Raw genomic sequence first — 15,883 nt, 5'->3', positions numbered from 1 at the left:
GGGCTGGCGAACAAATAAAAAAGGAAGAAAAACAACAATGCAATGAGAGTACAAAAGAACGAATAGTACCTACGATGGCATTTGGCTTTTTACGTAAGCTTAACATCTCGAATACGTAATTTGTAAAGCTCCCTACATTACTGACTTCCACGCTGAAGGCCCATTGCAAGTCCACGAAAACATACACAAAGTACTATAGGTATCGTATACATTCACGCATTTATTTGCCAAGAACACTAGCATTATGTGTCATCGCCAATGCATCACTTCGGGCTAGTTCGTTGGCCATCACACCAATTGGAGGAATCCGAATAGGACGCGGACAAACGCTATACGTCAACAACAGGTTATCCTGTACAAAGCTTTCGGTGCACGGCTAATGACCCCAAGTGGCCAAAACTAGTTTTCTGGCTCGCACTGATTAATCTCCCAAAGCCAGGCTTAGGCCTTCTGGACATTAAAACTCACAATGTGCTTCATTTACGAGGAAAACCAACGCCTACATTTGTCGGTATGTTTATGGTATCAGAATACTGTTAAGGTCTTTTTTTATTTTTGCAGCTATTTTTAGTAAACGTTGTTGCTAAAATAATATTGAGTAATTCCGGCTTCATAATTATACCGTAATACTTCGAAGATAACTTCAGCGTAACCCCTAAGAATGCGGTTATTTCATATGAACAAAGTGTTGATCTTTGATTTCGCATCGGTGATGTTTAATTGGTAATCCGTTATTTCCGTCAAATGATGTGACGTTACTTAGCGTGATATTACACTCAGGCATAAAATTTCACTTCGAGTCTAAGTATTTGTCTCCGGAAATATTGCTTTTCGCAAAGGGTTCTAGCTTATCAGCATCCATGCCACGGATGAGGTGGGCTCGTCCACGCGTTGCATGTAAACACAACCAAGGACGAGATAAGCGCCTCGACGGTACTTTTTATTTTATAGCTATGCCAAGGACGAACTGGTTACGTCTCAGTGCTTTGTTTTGGTTCTAGTAGGAACGCACTACACGTTGCATAGGCCGCGCAAGTAGCAGTGAACTTAGTCATGCGGAGGAAGCAAAAAAATGTTGGCAACCGTAGCCTAAACATAATTTTGTCATTTTCGGTCAGAATTTGGGATAACAGCGTGGCATGGAAGGAATTATAAAACCTTTGCCAGTCTTTTCAGATTTGCCTTATCTTATTGCTGAATCTCGTTTTTATCCATAGCCACCTAAATTCATACCGTTCCTTTGCAGGAACACTTACTTCATGTATTACTATAATTTAAGCTTCTGTAGAGTATGACGCTCAGATTCAAAACAATTTGTGCCTAAAATACTCTGGTTGTTCAAATCTTCACCTCATAAAATACATATTTTTGTAACGCTATCTTTTGTGGCATAAGCTCACGCCATTCATGCATCCTAGAATCACCAGTGGAAGATTTTTGTAAATTCAGCCAGTGATATGAGGTCGGCCTCTGCAACGCAATGTTTTTAGAAAAGAGTATTTCCCTAATTAAACCCTATAGCCTCTGCGAAATAGGGGAAGTTAGCCTGTCCATAGATTTGCATCTTATATGAAATTAGAGCACGAAGTTGAATAACAATCTTTTTTGCGTAGGTTTTATTCGAAACTAGAAAGTATTTAAAAATGCCTCGGATAGCCACTATTTACATCCGATAGCCACTATTTACATCGGATACATAGCTTTCAGATTAGAAATTTCATTCCTTAATTGTACACTGATTTCGTCCCAACTACGTACGAGGTCGTTGGTAAGTAATTAAGTAATATCATTAGGCGTTATATATATTGCGTTCCGATTGTGCAAAGACAATGGAAGCTTCCTCAGATTTCAAAAGCAGGCTATCAAGATAGCACCACAAAACAGTAAGCAAAACTTAAGCAGGTAAATGGTTGGAAGCGCCGAAAACCTAAATGAATAGCTATCATTTTTTGAAACCCCTTCCTCGCCATATCTTCCGAGAAAACAGGGAATTATGGTGCAAAGTTCCATTCAGTGCAGCTTACATAAATAGTCATAAGTGGTTGAGCGCACGTGATTGTTGCCTAATGAGTGGTGCGTGTTCACGAACGAAGCGTGAAAGAGTAGCGACAGCTGCAGCAAGTTTTTCTCTTGTAGCTGACCAGGAAAATCACGAGGTCATATTGATACTTACAATATCGATCATACTAAGTACTTTTGATAAATGACTACTGCATATGCGGTTGCCGGCGAAAGCTAGCTACTAGCTAGGTATCAAAGCCTGCTCTGTTGTACTTAATAAAACGACGCAGTAGCGTGCGACACAAAATATGCAGAAGCTGATCCTAATCAAGTGACAACTACAATTAAATTCGAAGAAAAAGGTAAAAATCATATTATAAAGAGGTTGTTCGGGGGCCTTGTTGCATGCATTCGCTCATCGGAAGTCCACCGCGTTGGATGCATCGAATGAGCCTGCCTTCCCTGAGAGCTCTCAAGGTGCTAAGTAGGATTTAACTATCAGTGAACTGTGAAAAATAAGTTATTTGGTAGCTATCGTTACCGCTCGCGACACAGCAAGTGGCGAATACCTGCCGGGAAGAATATAAAGAACTGATTTAGGCATGCATCAGGATTATTCCACTCAACGTCATTCATCCCCTTTCTAGCGGCGCTACGTCAGCATCCCAGTTTCGCCTTTTGACACGACTTTTTGAGCACTTTCAACGCAAGATAGTATTGTCCACTGTTCATTGGTTCATTTATTTTATTTCTATTTCTTATTTTCTGGCTGCATTTGAATAAAGCATGGAGTAGACGAAATACGTTTCCATCTCTTCACAGCGATCCGCATATTCCAGCACACAGCAGTAAAATAGCATAATCTCTTAATAAGCCTATTTTCCGAATCGAGGACGCACGTTGGAGCATTTGGTAGGCATGCGAACTTTCTGTCTCCTCTCCGTCAAATGAAAGCTCTGGCCCGCATCTCGTATAGCCATAATGTGGAGACTTTCTCGTGCCGTGTCCTTTCCATTAGCATTTTTAAGTGGAGATGTACCTGGCCAAAGGGCATGCCCGCTCGAACTCTTGAACATTGTGCTTCGTCTGCGTGCGCGAAGCTAGGTACGGCACTGCCCGCAACGCTGAACCGTAGGCTTGAGCGCGCAAACACAAATCTAAGAAATTCAGCTCATCTTTAATGCCACTGATATACAGCACTCCTGCTCGTTGTGCCTCATGGAGCAATTATACAACAAATGTAATCCTATTTTGGAATATTGTCTGCATGTGTGAAGCGTACAGTGTGCTGCATAAAAGTTGGCCAATGCAACCAAAAAAGAAGCCAGATTTTTTTTTTCATGCCGGACATCGTGTCTTTCAACCTGTGACATCACGTGTTCGGGAAGTGCTCATAGCTTCAAAGGTTCCCTGCTTGTTGTACACCTCTCTTTTGATTGGATGTGTTTGATTGTGATGAAGTCGTGATTGCTTTAGTTGTGCTGGTCCGACAAGGGCACAGAAAATTCCCAACCTGTGCATCGATGCATCTCTGGTGCGCAACCCTTTCCCAGGAAACGTCCTACTCAGGTCACCCAAATTTAAATGTGATATCTGGGCGAGGGCTCAAAATTGTCATTACAATCTTGCTTTACTACTATGTACATAGCACACAAGAAGGAGATACAAGAAAAGAGCCGCACTAGTGCACAGCACTGGCTTTATCCGCATAAGAAAAGCAAGATTCCATCATCGGCAAACGGCCAAGGCAATCTAGGTGACTAGTACAGGCACGAACGAACAGAGAAACAATTGGCAGGGTCCAAACAAGTGGAAGCAATGCTTTCTGGAGTGGGTGGCTTTGGCGAGGTGGTTATGTATGATCTGCTATGTACGAACAAGCGCACGCAAGGCGGGGAGACAAAAACAAAATGGAAGATGCAATATTTTTTTATGTTGCCTGATGCTTTACTGGTTAATTCTCCTTTCTTGGCTAACCACTGTTTTTTCCTCAGAGTAGCATCGCTGTAGATCCGCACGTTCAGGGACAATAGTCACCTCATATGTGATTATGATTGATTGTCACTAATTAAGCTTCGTTCTAATTACCAAGTGGAGCGTTCCGGTTCCGACATTCTTTCACGAAACGTAAATTTCCGTTGTAAGCGCGGGTTATGCTGTCCTTTCTGCTTTGGTGATTCACCGCATTTTATTATGAGCTCCTAGTTGTAAATCATGTGCACAGTTGTTGGAACAAACGTCTTTCTGGGTAGAGTAGTTGTCTCGTAATATTAATCAATCTTCGTTGCCCAGCCATAAATGAGTCTTCCGGTTAAAGGCATTTCTGACAACAGGCTGATTCCCATTATTAGCGTAGGATGTATTTTTTGTTCTCTTCTGCTGATTGACCAACCACTCCTTTTTCGTTAACCACTCATTTATATTCTGAACGATGTGAAGTAACGGGAGCAATGCAGTCCTGTTCGTTCAGATATCTTACTCAATATTGTAGTATATTTTGAGAGACACAAGAACCTTGTTATTGACACGTTGTGCCTTGGCATTGCCCGTCGGAGCAGTTTTTCAGCTGCCGTGCTTTCATCAGCACCTACGAGAAGGCTCGAAAATGTTTCTAATCACCACCAAACCTTGATATCAGGAAATTTCAGAAAGTGTGCCCTTGCATGTCTCTCCACTAGTGACAGCGGATACGCGACCTTCCTTCACAAGCGTAAATGGACGTTGTGTCGTTGGGCCTTCCTGTATATAATTGCACGCATCCATTGTATTCCGCGATTGACGCCATGGCACGCAGACTGCCTGCAAAGAGTCGCTTCCGTTGAACGTTATTAGCTGCGTTCGCTCTTTGCAAGCGCCCGTGAAGTTGTCCCACCATTTTTTGGGTTCTGCCATGGCGACGAACCATTATTTCCGTCGCTATGCCGCTGGACTCAGGGACCGGTGCTGGCATTTCATGGTGGCCATTTCGGGCCATGGTGCAGGATAACAAAAAACAGGCACGTGATGGTGAACGCTAGTAAAGTTAATCAGAAATTATTAGATTTGTATTTTGATGTAGACACAGTGGTGAGATACTAGCGAGCATGTACCCTATTGCCAGCCACATTGTTATATCCGGTAGATGACTCCGGTAGACTCCTACAGATGAAAACGAAATCACTGAGACTACCCTTGAAGTTTTCAAGTAAACATTAGGAGCCACAGCTCCTTGAATACCACAAATATGTTGCAGGAAGTTACCTCGTTCCGCATTTGTGAGACTGTCAGAGCAGGTTGGCTCAGTAAATGTAGATATGCTTCCTAATCCTCCTAATTCACCTCAGTCAAAGTCACGCTGCGGGCTTTGCATGCATGCGCAGTGGTTCTTCCTACACCAATCACCATCCCTTGCTGTTGTCCTACCACCCGCCGTGGTTGCTCAGTGGCTATGGTGTTGGGCTGCTGAGCACGAGGTCGCGGGATCGAATCCCGGCCACGGTGGCCGCATTTCGATGGGGGGCGATATGCGAAAACACCCGTGTACTTAGATTTAGGTGCACGTTAAAGAACCCCAGGTGGTCCTAATTTCTGGAGTCCCCCCACTACGGCGTGCCTCATAATCTGATCGTGATTTTGGTGAGTAAAACCCCATCACTCTTTTCCTATCACCCCCCTCCCTTCTACACAACTTTTTTTTTTAATTATGGGGTTTTACATGCCAAAACCACGATCTAATTATGAGGCGCGCCATAGTGGGGGACTCCGGAAAACACGCACCTAAATCTAAGCACACGGGTGTTTTTGCATTTCGCGCCCATCGAACTGCAGTCGCCGTGGCCGGGATACAACTCCGCGACTTCGTGCTTAGCAGCCCAACACCATAGCCACTAAGTAACCACGGCGGGTGCTTGTACAGAAATCAGCAAACCAGACATAAGCGTAATTACACTCCTGGCCTTTCTTTCTTCATCTCGCAGTTTCTCATGTACTAGTCGTAACTACGGCTTTAAAGATGCGTTGAGCGTGGTGCTATATCAATAGTCACCACCCCGTGGCACCTTAACAGTCTATTGAGTTCCCTTCATATATGAAAAGACGGTGTTAAATGGGACGTGTTTTCTAGCATCCTTTTCAGGGAACAGGCTAATTGTTACTCGTCTAATCATAAAGGTAAGTGTGACAAAGTACGTTCTAACTTTTTCCGAAAACCTCTTTTATGATTTCACCTGTCTTTATAATGAAAGAAAGCAACAATCCGCGCAGAATTCCACGACGCTTACGCCACTCGGTACATTGCCTTTGATGTCAAAGAACAGAACATAACAGGTACTTAAAGAGATATAATATAAATGCTGAGTGAACGGCAGGGTACTTAACGGGTACTGAGCCAGGCTGACTATCCAACACTCTCAGCAACCTTCCTTTGGTTTTTCTTGCTGCAGGAGGGCTTTCATCATGAATACGTCCAACGTTTACCGCATTCAGGAAGGCCTCCACATTAGCAACATATTCCATGAGCCTGTTGTGAAAGAAGCTCTGGCTTACAAGCCAAAGCCAGGTGACGTCTTCATAGCCTCCTTCCCAAAGTGTGGCACCACATGGATGCAGCACATAGTCTACGCCATCTTCAGCGACGGCATTCCGCCCAAGGTGTGTAGATAAATATACGATTAAGTTTCTAATTTTGCCGCTGGCGTTCAAATTGAGTAAAAAAAAGCATCTGCCTGTTGGGCGTGCTGGAAAACATACTTTGAAATCATTACAGCGCTGGCAGATAAGGATAATATCAAGACGCTGGGCTGCTGCCTGTCTTCCCCATGTCACAGAGACAGACATGGTTTCTATGTCTTGCTCTTGTCTGTCTGCCAGAGCTTTACTGCTTTCCTAGGAGTAAAAGAGACACGAGGGCTGACTAGCTTGATAAGGGCGTCTGACTTGAAGCTTCATTAAAGCTAGATTTGCACGGCGGACCTCAATTCTCGAACAAGCAGTACCTAGCTGAGGAGCAGCGAATTGCGTTTATCCGCTTTGTACTTGTGTTCGGCATCACTGGGCGACACTCAGACACGTCATGATTGTTCGGGGAAGTTCCTCCGCCGCGTCGAAGCCGGCTAAGCGACGTAGCCCAACACATGGCCTGCGTCGAAATTTAGGGCTCTCACCAGGAGCAGCAGCGACTCTAAGCAGAAGCAGACCTCTAAGCAGTGCAGTGAGCCAATCCCACCCTTTTATTGCGATAGCAATTATATGGACACTCAAAAGCAGATTTCTGCCGTCGGCGTCGCCGTCGCCGTCGGCGTCGCCGTCGCCGTCGCCGTCGCCGTCGCCGTGAGGTTCCGTATGACGTCATTTGGAGATGAAATCGTCGCCGCGCGCCGAACGCTGTATGTGCGAGTGAAAGGGCGCGAGGGGCGCGTCTTTCACGGGGAGTGAACGCACGGCGGAGAACAAACGCGCGTTCTGCGCCGTGCTCGCTTAAGGGCTGCAGAAGTAGGCGTCTCTTTTCTCCTTTACAATCACCATATATGTAGAGCAAACGCGCCTTCTTCGGACGCGCGAGAGGCCGTGGGGGAGGGGGAGGGAAGGGAGGCGACGTTTAGCTGCGGCACCAAGTGCCTATTTATATCAGAGGCTCCAGCAACAGTCACCAACGCCGCACGCATTTTGAGCTAACGCGGGCAAAACGCCGATGGCGTCGACAACAGTTCTGCGTGTTGTTGCTACCAAAGCCGCTCACCTTACTTCGTATTTCAGCAGCAGATCACAAAGTGACCCCTTCGATGGCACGCGATCGCGCTAAGATGAACATGTTCAACAAGAGCGGACACTCCCATAGAGCCCAGCGGCTTAATTGACTGCAGCGCACCAAGCCGCTGGAATTAACACCTGAACCACACTTCCGGTTTCAGCATAGGACGCGCGCGCATTGAACACTAGGTGGCACGCGTTACGTCGGCTGCGCTAAAGTCCCTATATAAGAAAAGTACCGCCATCTACTCTTGCCTCCACCGCCTCCTCTCCTAAAGCGCTTGCTTTTTTCTTTACTTTTTGAAGTAAAGAAGTGAAAAGCGCGTGCTATCATCGTCCAATCAGAGATACAGGAGAGAGAGAAGCGGCGTTTATCAAAGGATGGCGGTACTTTTCTTATATAGGGACTTTAGGCTGCGCCAGTTAGCGCGGCATTTTTTCTTCTTTTTTTGCTTCTACTGCTCAAACGCGCACGGGCTTGGTGCGGAATCGTTTCATTATTTGGTGAAAATGATTCCGCACAATCTTTACAAGCCTCCATCAAATCTGCGCCACGTGCAATTTCATAATGTAGACGCAAGACGCCTTGTAAAATGATGAAATCTTTATTTTGCTCTATCTAAATGCGCGTTCCGGGCTTTTTCTGCATTCATCCAACGTTGTGGCACCAGGCAAGCCGCAGTCGTTCCCGTACGTAGTTTCACAGGACGGCATCTGCTGAAAAATGTAAATTACAAGCAAGTGTCATTTTGTTGTTTAGACATTATAGATATACTGCGTGTAGAGGCGAAACGTGCAAAGTGGTGAATGGGCGGCAGTACAAACAAAAACATTTCGCTTTTACATGTGTGGCGCAGAAAAATACCCCATGCATCTCAAACAATATTATCAAATATGGAGAAAACATGTGATTTCAAAGCATTCCCCCATTACCGGCTATTATTTCCTGCACTTTAAAAGCACAAATACACGAATGACTGCGCGTTTCTAAAACAAATTGACCTCAGCCGACGCCATGGTCAGATGACCACAATCGCCATACACAGATGACCACAAAAGAGGCTCATAACCAGACCATGCCAGACGCTGGCAGAATTCCTTCTACTCGCACTCAAGACAAATGCGTGGGTGCCAAGCCTGTTTTTAGTCATTCAGAAGATGGGATTTTCGAGTTACAAGTTCCCGTTTTTTTCAGCTCCTCGGCGTTATCCTTGGCGCGTTCTGCCGGCGCAAGCAACACGCTCCCGTGTTATCAGTCTTGGCAACCGCTTATCGCGTTTTCGACAGGCGTGAGTACCGAAAGAAGGTATATGTGGTTGCGGGGCGCAAAAAGCGTCGCAAACTTGTCCCACTAAGGTTCAGTAAAAGCCAAACTTTGTCAGAACGACCGAGCTGCTTTTGGCTAACTGCGCCACAACGCCAGGCGCGGAGACCGTTCCTCAAAGGTATCAAAAAAGTTACGAAATAATTACATCAATGCTGGTGGTCAGAGAAAGCGTCATGAACTCTTACAGTAAGATTCAGTACACGCGAAACTATGTCACATGGCCGAACGGCTTTTCGCGAACTGCGTCAGAAAGCCGGGTGAGCGGTGCGCATGCCCTAAAACTGCCGAAATAAGTTAAAATAAAGTCGGGGCTCGTAGAAACCGTCGCAAACGTGCCCCAGTACGATTCATGAACTTAAATAAACTGCGCCAAGACGGCCGAGCTGTTTGTCGCTAACTGCGTCACAATTCTCAATTCCGCGCCGTAAGCCTAAATTGCTTCACGTGCGCCGCAGACTGTCAAACAAACTTAATAACATTGCCGTAGTCCAATAGCGCAGTGGTGCCGTGTAGAAATTCAGAAGGAACGCAAGAATACACCAGGAGCCCTGCAAACCAGGCTACATTCAAAAAGACCGGCGGGTCGCCGAGCAGGCGAACACTCACATTCGCAGCTGGCCTCCCTCGCTTCGGGGGCGTGTCTGGCGCATTACGCAAGCATCTAGAGTGTCTCACGTGTCACTGGCATGTCGCTAGGTAACGCAAAAAAATAAGTCGCAAAGTATAAGTTCAATTATGCGCAAAGCTTCTTAGTTGTAGCGGGAAATTAAAAAAATGTCTGTCAACTTCATTTCACAGTTTTCTTTTGCGATGCTCGCGGACGGCTATAATACTAGCGTGACGTATTTCCTGTTGCCAGTTTTCGCCGAGTGTCCCATATTGTTGAATTTCTTTCTCTATGGCTTAGGCGTTTTGGAAGATCTGCGTGAGATGATGCACTTCGCTGCCTTTTCATGCGATCGCTTCCGGGTCTGACGATGTCAGTGCGAACCGAGAGGTCGACGGGCTGCGAATCGTTCTCGTGCGCTAGTGATTTTACACCTGAAGCGGATTTTCTCGATGTGCCATCTAGGCTTCTTTTGCACGGAAAATACGTCACCAGCTGACATGGAGGCATCCAGCCTGCTCGCTTCGGGCAGAATGAGTAGCCGTTTCAAGCCCGCTATCCCTCTTCAAGGGAATGGAGTGGTGTTTCAGATCTCTACCCTTTATCTTCCCTTGGTAGCGAAATTCGGGCGTTATGTCGCCCATAGATTTCTTGCAATTACTAGAGGGAAATCTGGCGCTGCTATCGTTGAGCCATCATGGGATTGATGGGTAGCACATGGATTTGTCTGATCTTCCTGCTTGGGGCTTCAGACATTCTGGTGCCTTTGTTTATTACGCTGAATGTGGGCCTAGATTGACCAACAGCTTTAAGCAAGATATACTTTTTCCTTAATGCATAAGGTAGTGAAACTCTGCAAATAAGCATAGTTGCTGCCAATTTCAGTGGTCCCGCTTGTGCATGCGTTCGTGGCGTAATGATTTTAATATCGGGCTTCTGTGCTAGATGTCCTGTGTTCGAACTAGCGAAATTTTAATATAGGGCATTTAATTCTCTATAACAACAAATGACTGATGACCTTAACCGAGAAAGTGGGGTTGAAGATTAATATGCAGAAGGAAAAGATCACGCTCAATGGCCTGGAATGGAAACAAGCATTCAGCATCGCCAGTCAGCCTCTAGAGCCTGTAAAGGAGTACGTTTCTCTAGGTCACTTACACACGGGAGACCCTGATCACGAGAAGGAAATTTACAGAAAAATAAAAATTGTGTTAGAGTGCATGCGGCAGGCATTGCCAAATCCTGACTGGGAGCTTACCACTGTCGCTGAGAAGAAAAGTGCACAATCGTTGCATTCTATCGGCGCTAACACATGGGGGCAGAAACTTGGAGGTTAACAAATAACCTCGAGAACAAGTTAAGGACCGCACAAGAAGCGACGGAACGAAAAATGTTAGGCCTAACGTCGACAGGCAGGAAAATAGCGGTGTGGTTCAGAGAGCAAACGGGGATAGTCGATTGATATTCTAATTGACATTAAGAGAAAAAAAATGGAGCTGGGCAGGCCATGTAATGCATAAGATGAATAACCGGTGGACTATTAAAGTTACAGAAAGGATGCCAAGAGAAGGGAAGCGCAGTCGAGGACGGTAGAAAAACTAGGTGGGGTGATGAAGTTAGGAAATTTGCAGGCACAAGTTGGAATCGGCTACGGGGTAAACCGACATCGGCTTCGTCCTTCCATGGACAAAAATATAGGCTAATTATGAACTCTTTATAACGCAGTTCTTTCTTAGAAATGTTGACATGGCAAAATCACGAATCCTATGAAAGCCAGTAGGGCGAAGTTTAGCCAAATCCGTGTACTACCCATCATGCCCATGCTGGATAAACCTCAGTGGAGGTAAGTGGGCTGAACGGCCCTATACTTGCAACTCCCGTATACACAAGTACCACAGTTCCATCTAGTAACGGTATGAAACTATATGACGTCGGCGATCTTCTTCAAACTGATTCTCGATATCCAGGGATGAATGGATAGCTTATGGTAACACATAGGAAGCACGCTGTCGTCGCTGCCTGGGACTGCCATGGCTTCAGGCAGCACGCGCTTTCAGTTGGTTGCTGCTTGCGCCTTGAAACGGTTGAAACGTACCTTAACGTAAACAAAAGTCAAAGCGTTCAATTTAATGGTGCGAAATAAACAACGACGTAAAGGCACACTTCCCGCGCTCTACGAAATTAAGGAAACACGCACGCAACAGATAAATTCTTTTGACCTTTTCGACTCTCCTATGCTCGCCGAAGCTGGCGTCTTGAGAGGAATCAAACTAGCGAGCCTACGCACTGTTTCTGAGCGAGCGTGCGTATGGAGGGCTCCTTGATAGATGATGTCTGAAACATAGCGTCCACGACGTGTTCCAGATCTGAGATTGCTTCCGACACGTTCAGTCAGAAATAGCATAGCCTTCGAGATTTGCTCCGTCACTTGGGGCGTGGATTTTGACGCCGCCTGTTGTAACACTCATGTACGATCTCAAACGCGCGAAAATTCGCCGCACGCTTCTGCGAGAATGATTTTTTTTTCAAGCATGGTTCACTTAGACCGTCCGCCGCCACGCTGACGGTGACTGATAGCTGCAGCTGCGGTTAGAATCGCGAGCAATTCGCAGTTTCACAGTATGCTCCCTGTGTTGGCACAGGTAGCGTACACCAACATCCAGGTGTTTCTACGAGTGCAAAGATGGTTCCTTCGCAAACATGCCGTCAGAGGTGGCGACTACGGGGTGACGGGTGATAGGTGGTAATTAGTCGCGAAATAATAGAAAATATTATTTACTTTTAAACTTTTAATTTCAATGGGCTCATCGTAATTCGGATATTGAAGCGAGATTTCCGTACAAGTAACATCTACTTTTGTAGCAGGAAAATTTCAATTAACTGCGGAACTGCGGCACGACCAATTTCGGCTATCAGACCGCACGAAACCAAAAGTGGGAGGCTAAAGCTAGCGCAAAGCCACGAACCCCGAGGTGACGTTCTGCTTACATCACCGAACACCATGCAGCCAGCGCGCTACGACATCGAAAAGCACGGAGTCTCAGCGGAGTTCAAAAATGAAATAATATAATTTTGTTTGTTAGCGAGTAATTACCACTGATCACCCGTCACGCCGAGGTCGCCACCAGAGACAGATGTCATCCTAGAAGCCCCTGAAACAGTAATGAGAGTTATTTCATTCTTAATCTAATGATACCCAATGCCAGGTTATGGAATAAATTCGAACTAGAACGAAGACTTTCATAAATGTTAGCGGCTATTACTGTTTTTTTTTACCATGTGCATGTTCTTTGGAGAGCTTCAGCGTCACCTTTTTGTAAACCTCTTTCACCTTGCAGGACATGGATGAATTCTTGAGAAGGGCCCCTTTCCTAGAGTTGCTGGGAACCGCAGCTGTGGAGAGTATGCCGCGCCCCGGAGCCATAAAAACTCACCTTCCTTACTCTCTTCTGCACGTGTTGCCGCAAGCCAAGTACATTTACGTGACCCGCAACCCCTACGACTGCTGCGTTTCATTCTACTACCACACCAAGTCATTCCCCGTTTATCGATTCGCTCAAGAGCCATTTGAAAGTTTTTTGACATGTTCATCGAAGGCAAAGTTGACTTCGGCGACTACTTCGACCATCAGGTCTCTTGGTACGACCACAGGAACGATGATAACGTCCTCTTCATAACTTACGAGGAGCTCAAGATGGATCGCCGGGCAGGAATTCTCAAGATTGCCGACTTTCTCGGAGAAAGTTACGGGAAGAAACTGCGAGAGCAACCTGAAGTCTTGGAGAGGATATTGAGCACTACCAGCTTGAACACCATGAAGGGCTTCAACGAGGAGTTAAAGAAATGGACTGTGCAGGCAGTAATTTGATTGGAGACCCAGAGAAGCTTCAATCAGTATCCGCGGAGGCAGCTGAAGACTTGAAGAAGCCTATGACTGCAGACTTTGTAAGAAAGGGAATCATTGGTGATTGGAAGAACCACTTCACGCCAGACCAAATTAGGCGCATGAAGGAGAGGATTGCCGTCACATCCAAGAACAGCGCATTCATGAGCCTTTGGAAAGACATTAATCTTCCATAACAAAATATACCTCTTGAGAAATACCAGGTACACGAGCGATGCACATACGGTTATTCTTTGATGCATATTTGTGTTGCCTGTTTCTAGAAATCAATGAATAAATGTATAAGTTTGCACTAATGGATAATTAAACAATAATGGAGTTTCTCGGAAAGAAACATTCGCAATTGAGGAAAAAGCCGCCATGGTCCGGGAAGCGTATTTCCAATTGCTAGTAGATACAGCGCTCGGCCGCTGGCGCCACGCTGCGCCGCTCGCGCGTACCATGTTTCTAGCCGCCGCCGTTCGAACGGAGGAGGCGTTGACGGAGAAAACGCTGGGCTGGTGGTGACTAGCCTGCTGTTGGGATCGGTGGTATTATAAACGCATCACTGTTTTGATGATCCAAATATAATCTCACTATCAGAGAGGGAGCAGTCTACCTGACTGGAGAAGTATTTCTTATTTGGGGTGTTGCGGAGGGCAGCGTAGCAACACCTCAATGACCGCAGAATCGCGTCGGCGCCCGGCACCACGGCTGCCGCCGTGGCACCGGGGTTCAAACGACCGCCCTGCAAACAGAGAGGAAAAAAACGAAAAGCGTGATATTAAGATAAAAAAAATGCTGGCCAGCGAGATTCGCACCCGCGTACGCGCGATCCCGAAGCGAGCACCGTAACCACTCAGCCATACAACCACGCTTCTAAGGATTGCATTCATACGAACCATATATGATTGCGTTCGAGCTCCCTCGGCGAAAGAAACCACCTAGAAACGCGGTACGTGCGAGCGGCGCATCGTGGCGCCAGCGGTCGAACGCTATATCTACTAGCAATTGGAGTGTTGCGTCCGGGAATCGAAAAAGAATTAACGCCTTCCCTGAGTGGTCGCTCTACATCTCAGGCAGATGACAACTGCTTACTCTTATTGCCCCGAAAAACTGGGCAATAAGAGTTATTTCGATGGCCATCGAAAAGTTATTTCGATGGCCATAAAAACAAATTTAAGTTTTACACAAATGTTTCATGCTTATTACATTCACCGATATATAACCTCACTATGACAATGCACAAAATAAACCAAAATAAGCATTATGAACCAAATAGTCTGAATCAGACATACTGAAATAGTAATATGGTGGACCACATTGAACAAAATAAAATTGCATAGACCTTTAGCCAAACAGCTTGGAGCACACGTTTACACAATTAAAGCTAGTCTTTGGCTATAAATAAACGTTACCTAATTTAAAATTGGGAATCAAAGAGGGCTAAAGAAAGTCCGTGTATTTTGCATTTCAACAAGATGCATAAATATGCTATATTCCTATAAAGGAATCAAAGTAACAAATGACTTCCTTAAACAACACTCAGCTTTCTGCAATGTCGCCGAATTTAATATTTTATTACTATTTCATTTTATTACAAATTTTTACTTAAAATTGGGGCATTACGACTGCACCCTTTCTACACCCAAACAAAGAACCCTGTAACCACCGGCTCTGCCCATTGCCTCGTAGTTCTCGACAGTACTTATTTGATGGAAAAGCAGGCAAAAATATCAAGTGGCCATAATTTGAAGCCACAGCAACACGTAGGCAGTCTCCACTGTGACAATGTGCTTCTGTTGCTGTAAGTTATTTCAGAGCCGAAGGAATCCCTGCCGTCTGCTGCAATTTGTTTCTATCAAATAAGACGGCTTCGGAGGCTGGTGGCAATATTGCTGTTTCACATGGCGCGATTGGGGCGAAAAAAATCGTTCTGCCGCGCACGTCGCAGAGCGATTTCCGCTTACAGCTTTCACATGCGTCTGCAACAGCGCGATTTCCGTCGCAGCGACGCCGAAGGTCGCCCCCTGCTCACGAAGCATCCAAGCCTGCATCGCTAAATAAAAACAACGTGGAAACAAGCCATATAATAAAATTTTGTTAATATTATTTGAAAATAGAATGAGTACACTATTTTTTAATGTTTAAAAGCGTTGAGACTTTACGATCGCTTAGTTTGCAACCGCGGCGAGTGAAACGCTGCACCACACCGGAAAGTTTGATCGTGCGGCGTCGGAGGGGTGGTTTCGTTTAGTACCCCGTTGTTGCGGTAATATATCGAAGCCACAACTCTTCTCATGGAGGAGTATTTGCTACTGCAGAAGAAGCGACCATC

The 15,883-nt window shown here is 45.7% G+C and overlaps 1 pseudogene; it reads left to right on the top strand.

The window, feature by feature from the left end:
* Positions 1-860: 860 nt before the first annotated feature.
* On the top strand, positions 861-13,935 carry LOC119458972 (sulfotransferase ssu-1-like; annotated as a pseudogene).
* Positions 13,936-15,883: the final 1,948 nt, after the last annotated feature.

Source organism: Dermacentor silvarum, chromosome 7, assembly GCF_013339745.2.
Source record: "Dermacentor silvarum isolate Dsil-2018 chromosome 7, BIME_Dsil_1.4, whole genome shotgun sequence".
NCBI lineage: Eukaryota > Metazoa > Arthropoda > Arachnida > Ixodida > Ixodidae > Dermacentor > Dermacentor silvarum.
This window is presented reverse-complemented; position numbering and strand designations above follow the sequence as displayed.